We start from the raw sequence: 17330 nt of genomic DNA, 5'->3' as shown, positions 1-17330 counted from the left end.
TGTGTTTGCTCATGCGTCAAGGGGGCAGCAGCGTAAGTGCATTCTAGACATCATTTGTCAACCTAGACATCTAGTCATCCTGGCAAGCGTCAACAAAAGCCTTAAAGGTTGGTAACTGCTCTCTTGAACCGTTGTTTATAAAAGGAGTTTACAGGCACTCAGGTCATTATCTCCATGTTGTAGCCAAGGGGATTCCGTTGCAATTTCTCTTTTCTTTCTCAATAATAATAATAATAATAATAATAAAAAGTGGAGGGGTTTGAAAATGTGATAAAGGTTTTTTTTTTTTTTAAAATATTTTTTGTTTGAAAATATATTATTTTATTTTTATTATTCATATTCATTACTTGAATTTTTATTTTTTAAAATATTTTTTTAGATGAAATTCTGTTTTCATTATTCATTCATTTTTTATTTATTTTTCCAAACAATATATTTTTTCTGTATCAAAAGCTTGATTTTTCATATAAAACCTTATCATGATATGTTAAGTAATTCTTAATCAAGAAACAAAAAATAATGTTTTTATTATTTTTATTTGACTTTATGAAAATGAAATAAAATAAATGATTCGAGTTTCATATATAATTATTTATAAAATAATTATTAATATCACTCTAATTTTATTTGAAAAGTATGATTTAATATAATATTTTTTTAAAAATAATTTTATTATAAAACTAAAAAAAAGTTAAATGTTTTTTCTTTTAGAAGCCAAGTGGAAGGACGAGATTGAACATTGGCACATGGGAAAAAGTTTGACTGTGTAGTGTTTTAATGGGTGGATGATTGTTTGCCCTCGTATTTTGTTTTTAAGTGCCTGTTTGGTAACGTGATTGAAAGTGAGGTTCACTCGCAATCACACATGAATATCGTTTGGTAAGGAAAAAAAGTTGCTTTTCACTGATAAGACCCACTAAAAATTAAAATGAAAAGGAGGTTTTGGAGAAGCAGCCAAAGGCAAGAAGTGGAGCATGGCTTTATTGTACAGTGCGAGTGAATTTTAATTCACTCGCACTGTTCACTGAATTTAAATCAGTTTTTTTTCTTGAAAAACCAGTGCAGTTAAGTGATTTAACTGACACTATTCATGTGAATGTGAACAATATATATTTTTTTTAAAATTAGTTTAAGGTGAATTAAATTTACTTGTACTGAAATCTCAATTTTATTCCTGATAATATTTTACCTAATTTTATTACATGCTCAAAAAATCATGAAAACTGTAGTTTTTGTCGAATGAATTTTGTACGTAATGAAATTGTAATTTTTTTTTTTAAAATGAGTTTTAGTAAAAAAAACTAGTATTTAATATTGTTTAATAACACTACATAAATTAGAAGGATGTAGCATGATGACGTAACATTTGTGGAATTTGATCGCAATTCCAATTATATTCTTGTCGGGACCGACCCAGTTAAAAAAAATTCAGTTTTTATTTTAATTTTAATTGTGTTCTATTCAAAAAATTAGAAGGAGATCGCTTGATGACGTAACAAAAAATTCAGTTTTTGTTGTTGCGTGCTTAAAAAACCATGAAAAATATAGTTATTGTTGGATAAATTTCATATGTGATGACATTTCATATAGTTTAATGGAATACTAAAAAATATTTGATATCAATATTATTTATTTCATGATGTAATAATAGTAGTTAAATCTACAATATTTAAATTAAAAATATATTTTATTATTATTTTATAACCTCAATTTGAAAAGTATTTTTTTAACCAAACACATTAAACTACTTTTTGTTCAACCTCAATAATTTTTTTTTTTTAGTGTGTTAATTTTTTTAATATTTTTTTTTTAAAAACTAGTTTAGAGTGAATTAAATTCACCTGCATTGTAATATCAACTTTATACCTGATAATATTTTATCTAATTTTATTATATGCTCAAAAAATTATGAAAATTGTAGTTTTTGTTGGATGTATTTCATACATAATGGAATTGTATGGTTTCATGGAGTAATAAAAAAATATTTTATATAAAGTATGATTTATTTCATGATGTAATAGCAATAGTTAAATCCACAATATTTAAATTAAAAATGTCAATATATATATATATATATATATATATATATATATATTTTAAAGTTATTTTATAATCTCAATTTCAAAAGCATTCTTAACCAAATACATTAAATTATTTTTTCTTCAACCTTAATTTTAACAACAGTTTTAACCAAACACCAATTTTTTCAAACCAAGCTCAACTAAAAGTATTTTTTATAAAATAATTTTTTTAAAACCACAACCACAACCACAACCAAAACAGCAACCACAATAACAAACATACCCTAAATCAAATGGATAACATGTTATCTAGGTAAACAATATATCATTCACTAGTTTATTTTTTATTGAAGATATCAGGATCCAAGCTTTTGAACCCTTAAAACACAATTTTTTCTTTTTTTTTTGTTTATCTAAAACCACTCAAAAATATTTTAAAAACCTTAATAACCCAATTTTGAATCTAAAAACACTATTTCATCATTAAAAACTCGAAAACCAACCTGAATTGGAAAAATATTTATAGGCTTGATCTACTTTTCAGCATGGTTAGAGGATAAAATTATTTTTATTGAATTTTTATTTTTAATTAAATAAACTTATTATCACTAAAATTGATATATTTTTATAGCTTTGATATAGTTGGTTAATATCTTTCTCTCCCCCTCATTTTCTAGATGACTTTTATTGAAACATGATGAATATAAAATTTAAGGATGGAAACCAACAAACCTAAAACTACACGAAACAAATAATAATAATAAAAAACTGAGAAATTTATGTACCAAGGTGTAGTTATATAGTGTTTGACCATTTTTTTAGTATTCTTTATAATTATTATAATTAGCCCACATTCAACGTCAACTTTCCAACAAAAAGGAAAAAAAAATATTATTTCCTTCCTCTCTCTCTTTTTTCCAGAGCCATTTTCTTTTTGACATAACACCGGTGATCTGGCTTTGTTTACTTTGAATCGCTAAAACGTAAACTCCCGTCAATAATTATTTCTTCACTAATTTCCCAAGAGAAATAATCATCTAACATTTGATGACTGGAAGCTGGTTTGTTGGGATTTTGCCTAGATTTAGCCCTGTAATTAGGTTCAGATTAGCGTGATTAAACTCTTTTAATGATGACGCCTGGGGCTGGGTGTGCTTTCATTTTTATCCATCTTCTTGTTCATGAAAGGCTGCTTGCATTCCTTTTCTTATTTTCTTTCTTAAAAATTCATTAAGGCAGATGCACTAATTATTTGAACAAGTCCAAATACCCTAAAAACTAATAGAGAGGGGCGACAAGATCAGTCAAAGTTCTACATTCCAGTCAAGCCCTCTCATCTCTCTCCAAGGGAGTAATGTCAATATTTCTGTGATATTCTAGCTTAAAGTAGAAGGGAATTGGTAGATTTCCAATGAGAAAAAGTGCCCGAAGACGAAGTCAGTTTTGTTCATAACTTGTTTGAAAGTTTAAATTCAAAAAGCTCAATTGATATCACTCACGGATTAATCAAAGCAATTACTTTAGTGAGCTTTGATTTAATTTGGAGTGCAAAGTCTACACATGCTTTCCATTACACAGGCTTCTTAGTTCTCAAAAGTCCACTTCTGGAATCTCTTTCTAGTTCCTTTTCTCAGTTCTTGGAGGTAAAAACTATTTCCATGAAAAAAAAAAAACAGAAACAAAGCAATGAGCCCACAATGAGGTGAGGGGCAACACAACCTTTTGAATTCAGATAACCAAGAACCTTTTTTTTTTTAAGAACATGGCGTTTACTCAAAAGGAGAAAAGGAAAGAAACTAGGGGGAAAACGATGCGTTAGGGCACGGTCAAGTCACCTAGCTTGTCCTATATATTGCAACTGGTGATATATGGGGATTGATTTTAAACAAATTTCACTATCGTCTTTCTTTCTTGTTGGCTAATGATATAACGGTGGCCACAATTCTTGACAATTTAGGTCATGGAAGTGAGAATGATAATTAGCCAGGGAGGACAAGTCAAAAGAGCTTTTGACATAGGAAAGAATCTAAACATTTGGAGAACCTTTCACATTTGATGTTCAAGCTAGCTCAAGAAAACTTCAAGGATACATGCCCCGCACGTTTTTTTTTTTTTAGTTTAACGTAGGTATCCGGGCAGCTTATGCGTACCTCAACTAATCCCACGGACCCTGAAGTTAACGACCATGTAAGCCTCCAGTGGCTATCATATGAGTAATCCAGGGCTTGAACCTGAGACCACAGAGGGAGCAAACATCTTGGTCCCAATCCCTTACCACTGGCCACCACCTAGATGATTGCCCCGCACGTTTTTTGAAATGTAATAGTAGTGGTTTTTTAATTTTTTTTTAAAAAAATATATAAAAATAATAATTTTTTATTATTTAAAAATTAATTTTAATATCAGCATATTAAAATAATATAAAAATACTAAAGTTCAAAAACTCTTTGTAAAAACAAGATATACAGGTAACATTGATTTTTACTTGAAGCAAACAAAAGACAAAACAAAACACAAAAAATTTGAAAACTTGGATTTTATTCCAATCTCTTCCTGTGTACTAAAGAAAAGTCGTGGTTAAATGAAAGTCACTCTCATGCTTGTAAAAGAGGCAATCACAGTAAACAACACAACTGATCTTGCAGGGTTTTTGTTTTACATGGGATCTTACCATATCTGTAATAGAAACTTGCATGCATGCAAAACATGCTTAAACACTGCAAGCTCCATGTTTCTTGAGGTGTTAGGAGTGCCCAGATAATAAAGAACGATGCTTGCTTGTGTTCTCATCTACTTACAAACATCACATGATCGGTTGCTTTCGGTTTTTCCAAATTGATGTCTGATTTGTAAAACATGACAGAGCCTAATGCTCCCACATGTAATTTATGCTTCTCCCACCCTTTCATTTTCTGAGTTCATTAAAATACTCCAGAAGCTCTTCTGCTTCTTCTTCTCCGAATGCAAGATTGCTGTCTGCTAGCTGCTGACAGCCTACCTCAAGTGCCACTGTGTGCTATATCCATCGTGGGGGCTTTCTTCCTTGACCTTTCGGAATTTATCTTCAACAATCTATTTTCGTAAGCATGTGTTGGCGTACACAAATTACCTTAAATCTAAATAATAATATAATAATAATTATTATTATAACAAGGAGCACACATCTACATGCTGGCTACAATATTAAATTGTCATAGTTTCAATAATACACAAGCCATTTCACATATACATGGATAAATTAAAAAGTCACCCCATTGAAAAGGTGAAGCGTGGAGGTTAGTGATTGGCTGAGTTGCATGGAGATTTATGTGCTATTCAAGCCAAACAATGACATGCTAGAAATTAGATATGGAGTGGGAGAGGAGCACCTTTCTGCCTTAAATTAGGGTGTTAGCAAGAGAGACCTCCAATGGAGTCCACATCAAAAAGATTCCCTTTTTCTGGTCACACACCTAACAAAAACCTGCTCCTCTTCCAAATCGACAGGGACTAGCATTAATTCACCAAAGACCATACACTTTATGTCACATATAATGGAAGCAAACCATTTAAAGTCAACAATCTCAAGCTTTTTTTTTTTTTTTTTTTTTTTTTAAAAAATAAATTAATTCCAATCTCTAGTCTAGCACTGCAAAGTCATCCCTCTTAAGCAACCACCCGCACATCTATAGAAACCAACCATTTCATATCATCTTGATTAATTAATTATATATATATATAGACACGCACGCACCCATCTGATTGTTTTTTGTACTATACTTTGCCAAGTTGGTTTCTTGTAGATTTCCATATATTTATCCGGCCAGCAGTGCTAATCTTCTATGTAATTAAGCCTCTTGCAATTATCTAAATATTGGTGCTTTTATATACAATAATTCATTTGTGATTTCCTTGCTAGCAAAAACTTGTTACTGACATGAATAAAAGAAATTAATGTTAATTTAAATTAATTGTTTGCTTAGTTTATCCGCAAAGTAAAGCATATACATACATGCTATGTATATAGGATAAAAATAACAAAACAATCATGCTCGAGTAAAATTTTATAAATTTAAGCAAGATTATTCGGTAACACTTACATATTGAAGTATTTGGAAACTGATTTAAATAAAGATTATTTATTATTAATGATTAATCAATTGTCCTTAAATTTTTTTTGTTTATCTCTTGATGCAAATTAAATAATTGCAATAAACTCTCAAGGATTCTAAAAACATTACCTTATTTAATTGCACTACTAAACATGGTTCATAAGCTCTAAGAAATATAACTCAAAATCTCTCTATAAGCTATAAAGTATAATAAACAACAAAGAAAAAATAGATTTCAAAACTAAGGAGGTAATCTAGAAAACTGAGGTGAAGAAGAATATGAAAATTTATGTAAAACACTCTTTCTTTAATCCCCTTTTATAGTGGATTTTAAAATCAAAACTGATCTATAATTGAAAAAACTAATTTCATTAATTTATTAGTCTTAATTACATGCCACAAAACAAAATTAACTTCACAATTTTTAACTTTAAAATATGAGTTTTTAGATTAAACAAGAACCGTTAAAGTTAAAGAACAAGATTGTTTAGGCTTTTTTTTCATGTGTTGGATAAATAAATGGTTTGGTAAAAAAAAAAAATTCTTTATAAGCCAAAGAATTATTTTAAAACAAACTCAAACTCAAGTCTAAAATAAACTAGCTAAAAGCAAACTAAAACCCAGGCTCGAAGCTTGAGGCCTAAGACCTTAGGCTAGAGTGATGCAAGTGGAAGATATAAAGACAATAAAAACAAATATAACATAGAAGATTTGATGAGCGATAAGAGCTACATATGTAAACTCTATATTCTTAGTTTTATTTTTTGAAAAATAAGGCTAATGGTGTTTGCCTCCTTAGAGGTTCATAAAATATTTAAATAAGCTAGAAAACGTTGCCTCTATTAGAAAAAAAATAAAAATTCAAAAGGATAAATAAATTAACATAAAATCTAAAATAAAACAATATATTAAAAAAAACTACAAAATATAAAATATTGGACCAAAAAACAACTTTGAGTCCTAATTTCAGGAGATTCAATAGTCTGATGAACAAGGTATGCATAAAAAAAAAACCCTGAATTTATAATCACCTAGAAAAAGGTATACCTGGTCCAATTGTCGGATATCCTTTTATCACCATTCTAAGCTACTAGACTTGTCCCTCTAGTTCGTAAAGGTTTTTGCTAGGCCAACTACATAGTTTGCTTGTGGTAGATCCCCATCCAATTATGACAAATCCTTACTTGAATGTTGAGAACCTTGATTTTTCACAAGGTCGATTGCATCATAAAGGTCCAAAGCCTAGAGCCCATGCCAAAACTTGTGTTGTATAAGTGCCCATGCTTGAGCCAAGCGAGTATGCACGTGTAACTTAAGCCTAAAACCACTTTGCTTAAGCTCGTTTATGACTCTTTAACTTTTCATTATATAAATTGCAAGAAAATCTTGTATTTTTCAAATATGGAATAGAGGGTTTTGAGTTTCTTAAAACATGCCAAACGAGGTTCCTTTTAAATCAATTTTTCTTTCACTTATAATTTATTTTAATCATGTTAATATTAAATTTTTTCAACATAATAAGATTAGGACAATACTAATCCATTAAATATCATAGTAATTTTTAATATTAGTGTGATATCTATAATACCCAAATCTTTTATGTCAAACTTATTATTTAACATTTTCTTAGTAGACTTGATCACGTGATCATTGTTGTCTAAAATTAGCATACTGTCTATATAGATACATATAATAACATAAATCCTTATGTGTTTTTCACATAAAACACATTTCTCAACTTCGTTGATTTCAAAATCATTTGAAAACATAACCCTGTCAAATTTTTCATGTTATTGTTTAGGCGTTTGTTTCAAATCATATAACGACTTTGTAAACTTACAAGCTTTCTTTTCATGTCCTTTAACAATAAAGCCCTCCATTTATTTCATAGAAACCTCTTTGTTAATGATTAAGAAAGATTTTTACATCCATTTAATGTATTTCAAGTTTGCAAATAGTTGTGATGACTATTAACACTCGAATGCAAGTTTTTCTTAACATAAGTGAATATATGTAAAAAAAAACATGCTAACCTTATTATTATTTAAATCTTTTAATAAGAAGTCTTGTTTTGTATTTGTTAATAATTCTCTAGTCTTCATCTTCCTTTAAAAGATACACCTAATGGCTTACTTTTAGGTGCAACATCCACTAGTTCCTATATATGATTGTTTATAATAGATTTAATTTTATTGTCTACTGTCTCATTCCATTAGAAAGCTTCAAGATATGACATTGCCTTAAAGTAGGTCTTAGGTTCATTTTTTTAACATGTATCTTAGAAATCAAGACCAAATATTTTGGCCGTTTTGCCTTTTTACTCCTTTTAGGCTCAACTTCATTATCTTTTAATTGATAATAGCTACTTAGCTAGGTTCTATCATTCGTTTAAGGGAATAGTTTTCTTATGATTCCTTAAATGGAAACACATCTTCAACTAATATAGCATTCATTCATTTCATTATGATATCATGATGAATGTCCTTAATATTTGATTTTTATACAAGAAATTGATATCCATTGTTATTGTATGCATATCCTATTAAAAAAAAATGATATATAATTTAAGGACTTATCTTTACCTTTCTAGGATTAGGAACTACCATTTATATACTCTAAGGTATTTATTAAAAGGTCTTCCATATTTTCACAATTCAAATGATGTCTTTTCTAATTTTTTTTTTTTATCACTCTCAAAGACCATCTTAAAATTATTTTTCTTAACGATGAGTCAAACACTAATTTCTCTTTAATTTTAGTAACATAAAGCATATTGTTAAGGGTGAAAAGCTTTTCAGAATACATCTTAAATATGACCTTCCCAATACTTAGTATCTTTGAGGTTGATGTATTGTCCATGTACAAGTATTCATCATCCACTTATTTAGGTTAAAAATCTAACCTTTTTTTGTCTTAAAAAAACTATTTAGGTTAAAAAAAGAGGACCATTAAGATTCTTTAGTCATAAGCTGTTAAAAAATAATTTTTTATGGGCCAAAAAATCATTTTAAAACAAGTGCAAATCCAAAAGAAGCTTGTAAAAAGCAAACCAAACACAAGCTCAGTACCCGAGGCTTAAGGCCCAAGCTTGTGCCAAAGACAAGCTTGTACGATGGATTTGTAGGAATATGCAAACAAAAAGGCCCACACCTTTCTTTTGTTATTAGTCATGTGTGTGTGTGTATTATTACATCAGTGATTGTTGTCTATATACATGGAGAAATTATAGGTAACAATATATTTATAGGATTACAGGAATCTTTCTACTGCTATGATTGATCACATGAATCCTATTGCTATAAAAAACTGATTTTTCTATTGCCAACTATGATGGATCTTTATCTTATCATTCCCCCTTAAGCTCAAGGCAGTACAGGACCAATGAGGAGCTTTTCATGATTAGAAGAAAACTTGATTGAATAAAGTGGTTTGGTCAATATATCTATTAGTTAAGTAGGGCTAGCAATATGTTCTAACAGAAGGGCACCACTAGTAACACCTTTTCTGACAAAATGGATATTGATTTCAATATGTTTTGTGTGGTGATGAAAAACTGGGTTCTTAGCAATATTAATAGCACTAATATTTCATAGTATATCTTTGGAGGCGGAAGGCAATAACCAATGCTTTTTAACATGTTCTTAAACCATATAAGTTCACACGTGGTGGAAGCTAGGGCACAATATTCTACTTCTGTCGTAGAGCAAGATACGGTGGCCTGCTTTTTAGCGCCCCATGAAAACAAGTTGGTACCTATATAGATGGTAAAACTACATGTGGATCATCGATCATCCATACAGCCTACCTAATCGGTATTACAAAAACCATAAAGAGCAGTTAAGGGTGTTGGAACAAAATGAAGACCGAGGTCAAGAGTGCCCTTGAGATAACAAAAAATTCTCTTAACAACATTGAGGTGAGGTCCCCGCGAGGCATGCATGTTTTGAAAAACATGGTGAACAATGTAAGAAATGTCAGGTCTTGTACGTGTGAGATATTGTAGAGATCCCACGAGTTGACAAAAAAAGTGTGAGATCATATAACAATATGCCATTGGTAGCCATTAAGGTTGTGCCAGATGCTATAGGAGTGGCAACTGGTTTAGCAACAACTAAACCAAATTTGTGAAAAAGTGATAGTAGATACCTTGTTTGAGTAGTGGTGAGTGCGACGTTAGTTATGACAATTTGAAGGCTAAGGAAATAATGAACATCACCAAGGTCTTTCATGCAAAACACAAAGAAGAGATGAGTAATGAATGCAGATATTTGAGACGGAGACAACCTAGCAAGAAGGATATCATCAACATAGATTAACAGAAGAAAAACATCCGAACCTTGTTGATGATAGAATAAGAACTGATTATAAGGACATTGTGTGAAGCCCATCTGTGTATGTAGCTATTGAATTTCATATACCAAGTATGAGGTGCTTGCTTTAAACCATATAAAGCCTTATAAAGAAGATAAATATGATGTGGATAAGCAGGATCCTCAAAACCTGATGGTTGAGTCAGATAGACACGTACATGTAAATCACCATGAAGAAATGCATTATTGATATTTAACTACCTAATGCGCCACTCGTGAAACATGCCAATGTTGAGAATTAATTGAATAGTGATTGGTTTGATAACTTGACTAAAAGTTTCATCATATTCTAGTCCTGGACGTTGAGTAAATCCCCTGGCCACACGTTTAGCTTTATACTTGTCAATTATGCTGGCGTCTTATCAGATTGTATTTTAACTTTAAATACCCATTTACTGTCGATTAGATTCATACATGGTGTCTTAGGTACCAAAGTTCAAGTGTGGTTGGCATGTATAAAATATATTTCAGCTTACATTGTCGTCTTCCAATGAGGAAGTTGAAAGTCGAAGGCCTAACGGTAGGAAGAGGGCTTTAAAGGCTAAAATGTAAGATAAAAAAGAAAACACACAGGTATTAGATGTCTAGTAAAAATGAATGTTTTTGGTTTACAATTGCTTGTTTGAATGCGTGTAACCATTGGATGAGTACGGTGTGGTAAAATGGAAGTTGTCGACTTAGTTAGGGAAGAAGCGAAGACTGATTGCATTTGAGTTATGGGCTGAAATGCTGAAGATTGGTTTGTCACTAGCTCTGTAGCAGACACTCTATTGATTTGCAAATTGATTGGTAGTCGATGTAGAGCGTTATTTTTAAGAGATTTATGAAGAGTTTGTAGCTGAAACAATCAAGGACTAGATGAATTTAAAACTGTATTAGTTTTAAAAGGAAAGTTTAGCCTATTAAATTTGATATGTCTGTCGATAAAGAGATAACCAGAATGTGGTTCAAGACATCAGTATCCTTTATGTTTGGCCGAGTATCCAAGAAAAACACAATAAACTAATTTGTATTCCAATTTGGATCTACCAAAAGGTGAAAGTAAAAGATAGCATTCACATCCAAAGACCTATTCGTAAGAAATCAAGGCTGGGTGAAGAGCTGAATACAAGTTCATGAGGGGACTTGTGTTTAATAGATGAAGATGAGAGAGGATTGATAAGAAAAATAACAATTTTAAATGTTGCCGTCCAATATTTGGTTGGAATAGATGCATGTGCCATTAGAGTTAGACTTGTGCCGGCAACATGTCGATGTCGATGTTCAGCAAGACCATTTTATTCTGGTATCGCAGGACATGAGAGTCGATGGATTATACTATGAGCTGCAAAATAGTGTTAATGAACTCACCACCACCATCATTTTGAATAATTTTCATAGATGTACTAAATTAATTCTCCATTTGTTTAATGAATGTAGGAAATATAGTTGCAATATTAGATTTGAGAGCCATAGGAAAAAGCTATATGTAACAAGAATGTTAATCAACAATAATCAAATATAATCTAAAATCATCAAAAAAGGAGACTGATGCAAGTCCCCAAACATCAGTATGTAGTGTATGAAAAAAGGAAGTTAAATATGATTGAAAAGAATTAAAAGGTAGCATTGTAGACTTACCCAATACACAACACTCACTGAAATTTATTTTTATATTCAATGATAGTAGAGATAATCTGATTAGAATTTAAGAGTGAGGGTGACCAAGATGTGCATGCCATAGACTGCCTGGAACTTTATTTGCTAAAAGGCTGAAGAAATGATGTGAAAATTGCTATAGATTGATGAGGTATAAGCCATCCTCCATGGAACCTTTAAAAATCACTTGCTTTGTCTTTATGTCATTGAGAAGAAATCCCTATGGAAAAAAAGAAAGTAATAGTTATTATCTTGTGTAAATTGAGATACAGATAATATCTTCTTTTTTATTTCAGGAACAACCAACTCATTATTGAGCTTAAGCTTAGTAGTAGGTATATTAGTATGTCCTGTACCAACTATAGAAAGACCATTACCATTTCCAACCATAACAGTATCAGTACTAGAATAAGAGTTAATACCTTGCACCTCACTAAAATTTGGTGTCATATGTTGGTTGGCACCAGTATCAGGATACCAATTATCCTTTACATTGTCTCTTACTTGAATGGCATCAAAATCTTTATATTGTGCAGCTTCGTCATCTGAAGCAAAACAACCATCAAATTTATGATTTGGACCACCACAACAAAAGCAAGTAATACCTCTTCATCCACGACCAGAGCTGTGACCTGTAAGAGTTAATAAGGATAGTTTGGTTCTAAAAGAATTGTCAACAAATTGTGAGTTGTAAACATCTCTATTACATCCCTAGAATTGCATATTGAATAGTCACCAGAATGACAATGCACATTATAACTTCCTTGAGATTTTGTATGAGAACAATTTCTATTTATGTAGAAAGCAATGTTGGATAGAGTGGTTTTTGCATTATGAAGTTTGATTTCAAAATCACATAGTTTATTAATTACACCTTCAAGAGAAGGAAACATGTCACGAGCATTAAGTGTTGCAACAATAGGATCAAACTCATATCCTAATCCACTTAGGATGCAAATAATGAGATCATCATCATCCATTGGTTTCCCTGCACCACGAAGTGACAAGGCCAAAGACTTGGTTTTGTGCAGATAGTCTTCTGAGGAATAAGAACCTTTGCAGATAGTCTTTAACTCTCCCTTCATTTGTTGTATAAGGTCTCGCGTATGACTTCCATAAAGAGTTTCTAAAACAATCTAATCATCATAATATGATTCATTATTGATGACTTGGGATATAGGACTGTCTGATAGAGAGCTATTGATCCATCCGAGGATCAACTAATTAGTATGCAACTAAGTTGCTGCTATTGGATTTGATTGCAAGGTGCCATCAACACTAATGATGGTTAATTCAAGGCAAGAAATGTCATTAGTTACATAACCAAGGAGATTATGACATTTTAGAATTGGTATAACTTGAACTTTTCATAACAGATAGTTATTGGAACTTGATAGAGATATCGAGTAAATGAGTTTTGGAAGGTGAAAACTCAAGAATAGAAGGTATGGGTAAAATAGAGGAGGTGAGGGAGTCCATTTCAAGCTCTGATACCATGTTAGAAAGAATATGCTAAAAAAAAACAGGCCCACACGTTTCTTATGTTGTGTGTGTGTATTACATGAGTGATTGTTGCCTTTATACATGGAGGAATTATAAGTAACAATACATTTATATGATTACAGGAATCCTTTTATTGCTATGATTGATCACAAGAATCTTGTTGTCATAAGACGCTGCTTTTTTTATTGCCAGTTGTGATGGATTTTTATCTTATCAGGATTAAATGCAAAGATATTTTGCTTAGGCTAATTTATAACTCTTCAACTTCCCACTATATAAATTACAAGAAAATCTTGTATTTTTTTTTGTAATACGGGATAGAAATTTTTTGGTTTTACAAAAACTTGCTAATTAAGGAATTTTTTATATTATTTTTTATATTTATTTATAATTTGTTTTAATCATATAAATATTTCATGTTAAAAACTTTTTGTTGGTAATAGTTTCCACTAAAATATTAATCTTAAAAATAAATAGATTCTCCTTAGATTTTGAAACAAATTTCAAACGTGCTATACACGCATATGGTGTTTTATTTCAAGAAAGAAATCTAATGTATTCAACATATGATGACCCATGTATTTTTACTAACGAGATGCTAGGTAACTTTTGAGAAATGACATACGCATGACGCGTATGTGATGTATTTAATTAACGTAGCATACTTTTTCTCTGTTCTTTTTATATTTCTTTTTTTTATTATTATTCTTTTTAATTTATCGCTATGAAAAAAGAAGAAGAAGAACAAGCATGTCAACTTGATAAGCTGCTTGTTACATATGTCGTGGCTCAGCCATATGCGTGGAATTGATTCTGGTGAAGATCAATCCGTGAAGATTAATGAACTTTGCCTTTTCTCTTCAAAATTAAAATTATAAAAGAAAATCAGAAATTTGGTGGATTTCTTTTCAACTACTTATCGATACGTGATAGTTTTTTTTTTCTTTTAATTATTATTTGTAATATTCAATCAATTTAAATGGAGTCGGGCGAAATGCACTAAATTAATTTATGTTTTTATTACTCCAGCATTCTAGAATTTATTTCACATACATTTTACCCATTCTTATTGAAATCTCTTGCAAAGCTAGGATAAAAAAACTGATGGGAGTATTTTTTTTTTTAATTAATATAGATAAGCTAATTTGTGTGTACTTTGATTAATTTTATAGGTTTTAAAATTAATAATTATATAAATTTTAATAATTTTAAAATTTAAATTAATAATTTTTTAAAAATAAATTTAGAATATGACTGGCTGTTATTTAAATTAACTGACGGGGGTATTTGCATTCAAAGATGGATGATGTGTCTAGAAGAAGAAAGATGTCGAGGTTACTGATCTACAAGGTGATGTCGCTTTTAGCTCCTCTAATTTTCAAAGTTGATGTTGATGGTCAATTCTTGCAAAAGTTTGGTTTGACATCACATCATAAATTTCTTCTTCTTGTTTTGTTCTTTGAATTATTTTTAGCTCGATTCCTATTGCCTTAACCCTCTTCATAATTGCTTGCTATGAAAACTTTTGCCTGCTGACAACACTACGACGAGATCAACGCTGGTTAACAGCGTAATTGTATTTTAAAATATTTTTTTAATATTAAAATATCAAAATAATAAAAAAATAATTTAAGACTAAAAAAATTAAATTTTTTTAAAAAAGACGCCTAACAACAAAAACAAATATTATATAAAGGTGTTTAAAGTATGGTTACGGTGTTTTTCAAAGTGCTTTTTACTCAGAAAAATATCAAAATAATAATTTTTTATTATTAAAAAATTATTTTTGACATTATTGTATTAAAATAATATGAAAATACTATAAATAAATATTAATTTTTTAAAAAATAGTTTTAATTTTTTTAAAATATTTTTAAAACATAAGAATAAACTTGAATAATAAAGATATCTTCGGAATGTTGAATGATATTGAAAAAACACATAGTTATATTAGTATAAAATATTTTTTAAAAAATTAATATTTTTTTAATATTGGTGGAAGGTTTGAATTTTTAAAGTCAAAGAAGGGAACACATATCTTTGAGTGTGTGTGTGATTAATATATAAATGTTCTTTGTTTTGCAATTTGCTAGATGCAAGCATTTATTGAACACTTGAAATGTTTATCCCCAGGAGGTACAAATTGGAAGGTCCAATTACAAGTATTGGCTTCACATTAGCGATTGACTAGAAGAAATTCTCGTCTTTGACTGCATGATTAATGTGAATTAAGTTTAAAAGAACACAAAATAATATTTTCAGTCAACAAGAAATTCGATGATGTGTAACACTCGGTTAGGCTTGAAAAATAGAAAAAAAAAAAGAATTAAAAATGAGGTAAATATATATTTAATCGTTCAAATAAATAATTGTACTTAATTAGTTCTTAGAGTTATTTACTTAATAAAAAAGCTTAAAAATATAGCATCAATTAAGTGAGTTTGAAGCTATCCGACGCCAATCAGAAACAAGAGGAACTAAAGATGAGAAATGATAATTATAAATAAAATTATTAATATATCCTCATATATTCTATTATCTATTTATTAATCACACCATTGATTAAATAATTATAATCTTTATTTGCTCCTATTCTCTAGCATATCCAATTACCAATTATTTTATTGTTGACATCAACAGTCACAAGATATCTCGAATGTGAAACTGACCCTTGCTCTAGAAACCTTGAACACTTCTTGTTTGCTAGAATATGGTTGCATATATATATATATATATATATATATATATATATATATATATATATATATTTTATTATATGCTCCATCAAGTCCTGAGACCGTCAATTTTTTCAAGGAGGAGTTTTTCTTACATCATCTTCTTCTCTATCCAATTCGTGGGTCACTTGATAAACATTTAATGGATAGACAAATTCAAAAAGAATATATGTTCATAATTTGATTAGTGATATTAACACTTTTTTTTTTCTTGTTGTGTGACATGTTTGCTTGGACTTGGTCCGAGGATGCTCTGAAAATACCCTGTTTTCCTGGTTTGCTATGTTGATTATAGCCATGAGCGCATATATTTTATTTGTTATTTTATATTTGACAAAAAAACATTTGAATATTTGTAAAATATTATTCTTTTATTATTTTTTTAATTGAGATATATATATATATATATATATATATATATATATATATATATATATATTATCTTTTGAATCACATTGTGGTATTAACATTTGTGTGTGAATGTATTTAATGCATAATAGATAGCTTGAGGGCATTTCAAGATTTAAGTCCCCTTCTTCTTCCTTTTCTTCTTCTTCTTCATCTTTAATTAATTAATCATATTTAGCTTGTCTTTTCACTTTCCTTTTGGATTTAAATGTTTATTCATTCAAAAGTAAGGATATGACTTTTTATTTTTATGATTGGTTAGATCATAATTTAATAATAAACACAACATACAAGTTTAGATAATTAAAAAAAAAATAATCTAAAAGTCATAAGCCTTTTCCTGTAAACGAAGACACAATTCACTATAAATTAGAATAGTGCAAATTTTCTTCCATAAGAAATTATCTAACTAGCTAATTTTTTTTTGGTGGTCTTTTCTATGAGATACTATCATTATTATATTGATGGGGAACAAATTGATTTTTCTACATTTTAGATGTATAGTGAAAATGACTTGAATACCATTAAAAACAAAAAAATAAAATAAAATTGGTGTCTATAGGC

The 17330-nt window shown here is 29.7% G+C and overlaps 1 pseudogene; it reads right to left on the bottom strand.

Annotated features, from left to right (window-relative positions):
- Positions 1–13002: 13002 nt before the first annotated feature.
- LOC118062734 (small nucleolar RNA Z247) lies at positions 13003–13103 on the bottom strand (annotated as a pseudogene).
- Positions 13104–17330: the final 4227 nt, after the last annotated feature.

Source organism: Populus alba, chromosome 1, assembly GCF_005239225.2.
Source record: "Populus alba chromosome 1, ASM523922v2, whole genome shotgun sequence".
NCBI lineage: Eukaryota > Viridiplantae > Streptophyta > Magnoliopsida > Malpighiales > Salicaceae > Populus > Populus alba.
This window is presented reverse-complemented; position numbering and strand designations above follow the sequence as displayed.